The sequence below is a fragment of the Pollicipes pollicipes genome, unplaced genomic scaffold (assembly GCF_011947565.3).
Source record: "Pollicipes pollicipes isolate AB1234 unplaced genomic scaffold, Ppol_2.1 Scaffold_4881;HRSCAF=5763_pilon_pilon_pilon, whole genome shotgun sequence".
In the NCBI taxonomy this organism is placed as follows: Eukaryota; Metazoa; Arthropoda; class Thecostraca; order Pollicipedomorpha; family Pollicipedidae; genus Pollicipes; species Pollicipes pollicipes.
This window is the reverse complement of record NW_023596576.1, coordinates 28,034,476-28,040,475: the sequence shown is the minus strand read 5'-3', so window position 1 is coordinate 28,040,475 and position 6,000 is coordinate 28,034,476.

Here is a 6,000-nt window from a genome sequence, read left to right as displayed (position 1 = left end):
GAACGTGCGATCAGAACCATCAAGGTCACGTGCCCCGTCAAAACGCTGAACTAAGAAATCCAGGATCAACACATACCATAACAGCAGGAATTTCTGAGAGTCCCAATCCGAATCATGATGTAGGCAAGCTATCGGTGCTCCACAGTTCCGGTGCGTTACCCTGCGGGCGGCGGGACGGCACTAGGAACGGCGTCCAGCCTACCAGCGTCGCCGGCCGGACCTCGACCGCCATGCGGGGGTCGAGGAGAGGTGCGTGCCAGCCAACCATCCAGGAGGATGAGGGTGGACGAGACCAATACGTTGCCAACACAGCTCGGCGCCAGGCGGCTCCGCATAGTCTGACAACATGCGATGACGAGAATCGGTCCCTAGGCCACTGATCGGCCATTCACTAAAGGCCAAGAGTTTTGGTGAATGAGTCATATACTTTGCGACCTCAGTGATCTGCACTCTTCTTAGTGACACCTAGATTGCCGCGGACATCAGGCGGTATAGGCACAGATCACTGCCACTGCAGAGCTCAGGGCGTTGCCCAGCCGGCTGGAGGAGAGGTCGGATTGTTGTCATGACATCTAATGGAGGGCTCTAAGCAAACGAATTGTGCTGTTCATGCGATTATACAGCGCTGAATTTGTTTGACATGAATGCAATGGATTATGAGTCACAACTTCAAAGAATGCTCTTACGTGTTTCCCCGGACTGTATAGCTGTCAACATCTAGTCACGTACTTATCAATACAGCAATAAATTTGGTATTAGGGGGTACGTGCACTCGAGGGCTACTGCATGTGCATGCCCCTGCTTTTTCCCGAAGTTGGAGGCTGGAGTGCTATCCCCAACTGGATGGGAAACTTCACCCCTGGGTTAAGAAGTGTCTGCGACCACATTATGGTAGGTGTACGGGCTGGCGTATTTCGCGCGAGGGAGAATGCAGAACGCCGCCTTAGCGGACCAACGCCAGATTGTGAGCGAAAGGTCAGATGATGTCCTGACTTTTCGTAACTCAACGGATTTTGCTTCCTTTGATACGAGTGTTTTAAAACAAACTCCCTTTGGTGAAAGATATTATTGCTTCTTCCGTCTGGACTCGAGAGATGTCATTTCTTGCAAGGCTTTGACCATCTTGGGAGCGAGCACTCGCAGCCACCTGTTTCAAATGACACGACGCTTTAAAACACGGCGTAGCAGACTGGTTCCTTCCGTTGTAAGATGCTGAGGCAAGCCACGTTTCTTGCGACTAACAAGAAGCCTGGTTATTTGGTATTTAAGTGTGTGATGGGAATCCTGACTGAAAAATCTGTGAAAAGCTACTATGTTCGGAGGCATTTGCGGCTCAACTTGCTCATACAGCAAAACATCAATGTTTCAACACTTGGCCTACGAGAGCTCACGTTGCAAGCGTTAACGGGTACAGACTTAAGACGCAACTTGTCAACCGGTCAACCCACCAATTTCTGATTTGCCATAACTCGTAGGATTTTGACTGGGCTGTGGGCCAGACTTGGCGGGCTTTTACGCGTCAAAAATTTTAGCGGGAAAATGATGTATTTTTGCTATTTCTTAGGCTTTGAAATTACGCCAAAACGAGGGTATACCGCGAATCACAGCCAAATCAAGAAACAAACATGTTTTTATTTTCACAGCGAGGGCACCAGTGACAGACAACCCATGGAAGGCGTAACACACCAGTTAACCGGGTTACATAGAGTGCACAGCCTTAAGCAAACATCTCACAGAAAAAAAAATCATGAATAATAGCTCAAATTTTCAAAGCTGCAGCCTGATTTCATTGATCAGCAGTAGGTGGATCTTTAAAATAAATACAACTGCACACTGTACTTGGCTGTTATTGTAAGGGTGTGGTGTACTCAACCTGTCTTGATGTACAGAAAAACCATGCCTCACAAATCACAGTCGATATCTATGAGTGTTGAAATCCGTGGGCACCTGGTAGCCTTTCGGTGCCCTGGCTTCACTCGCTTCTCGGTACAGCCAGCAGTTGCTGGCGTATCAAATGCGAAGCAGTTGTCGAAACTGAGAATCGTGGTGGCATAGAGTTTGTTTATCTATATCTGAAAATGTAATTTGCGACCACGGCTTCCGGATATTCGCACAATACAGTTTTCTCTTACTGCAATTGCTACTATTTTGCACAAAAGCTATAGTGCTGTTTGATTTTTTGTTTCTTCCAATATTGTGCCTGCTTGCAGTTCTGAGTGAAAAAAAATCATCTCAACATATGACGTCATTGATACATTCGATTCAGATTGAAAGTTGCCGTCTGCAGGCTTTGTATGCTGGCAAGAGTTCCAGTAAATTGTTTCAACAAGTTTTGATTGTTTTCATAGAAGTTCTTTTCCAGCGTGCAACAATATGTCACAGTTTTCGCGACGCTGCTGAATGGCAATGATGTCACTGGGAGGAGAATATCGTGGACAATATATTCTTGCCATCTTTGCTTTCACGTGGCTTTCACGCAGCATTACACAAACCGCGCGGAGATGGTTGTGGCTGGAACGTGGATAGTGATAAGATATATTGGATAGAAGTGGATAGAAGCAGGTAATATGTGGACCACCTCAAAACTACCATGTGGCTCTGATGTGGTGTAGTCGCATGATATATCCATTTAAGGACAGCAAACACCATATAGGGGGCTTGCTCTGGTTCTTCGATGAGAAATTTGACATAATGACCATAGTGACGCAGTCGATTGCTAATCAAGCTTATGCACATTGTAATGAGCTGACGCTTCACATGACTAAAAATATGCTGCATTGTTTAACCCTGTCAGTGCAAAGCTACCAGTTGATACATGCCATTTTAGAACAAATGACCTGTGGTTTATTGAGATCAGTTAGAAGGGTGAAATCTTTGGAAAATTTTGTGAAAGACAAATTTCATTTCCATGATCTTTCTCGTTTGTAGCTGAAAACTGATATCGCAGTGTTTAGGATCTACTCTAGTATTGCAAATTCCGTTGTGCAAGTATTTTGATTGCTGCTCACTGAGTAACAACATCGGTGTTAGCCAAACAATGCCATGTATTAGATAACACATGCCATTTTATGCACACTTAAAGGTCTAACTAAAGGTCTAACTATAGCACGCTAGAGGGCTAAAATCAAAGTAAAACTATGAAATGCACATTGCAATAAATTAGCACTTGCGGGGTAATTGCGAATCAACATTGTGGCAGGGCGGCCTTTTGCCAGCTGCATCACTACCTACCGAGGGCGGGCTGATCTGCCGGCAGATATTTTGGGGGAAATTGTGTCCCTAATAAAGACTAATACTAAGCTGTGAGTTTGGTGTGATGGGGATGGTCTGTTGTAATTTGTTCCCATTTTCGCACTTTTGGCACCAAATAGACTGCAAAAGTGTCAATTTTTGTCACCGATCACATCAGGTAGATCCGCTGTGTGTTTAATTAAAACACGATTTTATAGTAGGTCTTATCACTAAACCCAGTCTTACTGTGCTCACAACTACGAGTCACAAGAGCCATGTGACAAACCCTGACAATTTACGCACACATTTGAAGGGACTTTATTCTATGATTGCACGGTAAGACATTCATAGGTACATTGACGAAACGAGCAGCGCACATGCGGTGTTAAACCATCCACGTAATGCCCCAAGATCACGCAAAAACTTGCAGTGCGCCCGGCGTCGGCGGGGAACAAGAATGCCATCATGTGCAGCGGTCAACGAATAAATAGTCTACATCACATCAACGATCACATAAGCCCACTGAGGATACCTACTACGGCAATTATTCACACGCAACGGCGCACCAGTACAAAAAGACCGAGCCGGACCGGACATACTGAGATCAGAGCGTGGTCAACACACGCCTTGCACCTGCCTCGAGCACTGCCCGACGCACGGACGTCACTTCCCTCTGACCGTGACGTCACTGACGTCCGTGAGCGCGGGGGTGACGTGCCGGCGCGAGCGGCTGTCGGCCCGCTGCAGTGTTGGCGCGGGAGGCTGCGCTGTTGGCACGGGCGGTGCCCGTCTCAGCGCCGCGCCGGGAGCTGGCTGCGTCGTATGCTACGCGTGTGACGGTGGGCCTTCGGTCCGATGAGATCAGCCTACAAGGTCGGGCCTCTCGTGAGGGGCCGGTGGGTGTCTCCTACGGGTGCGGACCGTGTCGAAGGGGAAGGGGACGGGGTGGGGGGGGGGGGGGTGGGTGGTTTGTTGTTTGTGTTGTTTTTTGTTGTTTTAGCGAGCGCGGCTGGCGACGTTCACATGACTGGGGCGGCGGCGCTCACACGCGGCGAGCGCGGCGGACTCCCACGACACGGACTCACACGGCAGACGCCTCACATAGCCGAGCGCAGCCGCTTGTTTTTGGCGCGGCGGTTCTTGAACCAGAACTGCACGTTCTTGGGCTCGAGCTTGGGGAACTTGTGCCGGTACGGCTGCCGGTTCAGCTCCTCGGTTTGTACTGCAATATGGTGGTGTGGCACGGGTGTGTGTTGAGGCTAAACCACTTCTCCAGCATGGGCACCTCGCTGATGGGGTCGATGAAGGTGCGATTGCGCTTGCGCTGATGTTCGGCCGACAGCGGCACGGCCGGGTAGCCGACGCCCTGCAGGCCGGGCAGGCAGCTCGACATGTACATGGACATCGACTGGCGGAAACACGGACGGGTCCACACCGTAGCCGATGCGCTCGAAGTGCGCCGACGTCATGTGACCCATGTAGGGCGAAGGGAGCGTGGCCGGCGCGCCGTAGCCGTGCCCCTGCGGCGAGCAGCTGGCGCCCGAGTCGCGCCGTTCGGCCTCGGCATCCGAGCCATCCGCCTCCGTCTTCACCTCGTCCAGCGTGGCGTCCGAGCAGGTGACGCGCAGATCGTCGCCGTCGGGCTCCTCCGAGGCCGGAGAGCGAGTCGTCGCTGGGCTCCGGGCCAGGGCCCGCCAGCCCGCTCTGCGCGCGCTGCTCGAACTTTTTCTGCGCCGCGCGCGAGTTCTTGAACCAGTAGACGATGTTGTTGATCTCCAGCGGCTTGCGGTTGCGGCCCGCCTCGGTACACGTTTCAGCTCCTCCATGAAGTACTGCATCTGCGGATACGGACAAGGCTGCAGGTTAGGCCACGTCGTCGCTTGAAGTCGCAGCACCCCCATCACTCGCGGCGCACTTGAACGGCGCACAGTGACGTTTACGTGAACAGGAGGAAGGCCAGTTCTCTGTCCCCTCCCCGCATGCAGACAGATGGCGGCCCCTGCTGGAACTGATGCCTTTGCAACCTACCTGCATTTTATTCGGGTGCGGGTTGATTGAGTACCACCGCTGCAGCTGGGGATCTCGTACTCCATGTCGAAGCTGGTTCGGACGCGGGGCTTGCTGCACTGATGGAAGTGGTCGTGGGCAGCCTGGAAGGACACCAAATGCCATGCTTCTCGTCTTCGCAAGTGTCATGGCCCGCCAGCCCGACAACGCACTGACAGTGCCCTTAGTCAGGGTTGCGCTCATTTTTCGGCGCCTTTTTACAAGGAATGCATCCACGCATCTAACTGCATCACTTCCTTCAGTAGCATTCAAACGCTGACCGACTCTTTCACCTTACCAGACACGGTCGGTTGGTTTCTGTCTTTCATCACGACTGACGGAGACCCGACCTCAGATTGGCGCGGGGACCTCCCTCTCAGGCTCAGAGTAGTGGTGAACTTCAGACCTCGGCCACAGACCTTGCCCATGCCCTGACCTCAGGTGTGCTTCACTGGCAACGACCGGTCGGCTGCGCGCCCCCCCTAATCATGCCTGGCATGATTTAAATTCAGATTCAGATGCTGACCTTCAGCGTGTGTTTATCAAAGATCCGCACCCATGGTGGCGTTTCACGTAACGCGTCAATAAAATTAAAAAGTTGAGGACAAATACCCTGAGCATCCCTCTAGCCAGGCTCGAAGTGCGCACGACACGTTAAGTGTGCATGAGGTGCTGACCTCAGGTCATGACCTCACCTGACACGAGATGTTATTTCGGGCCTGT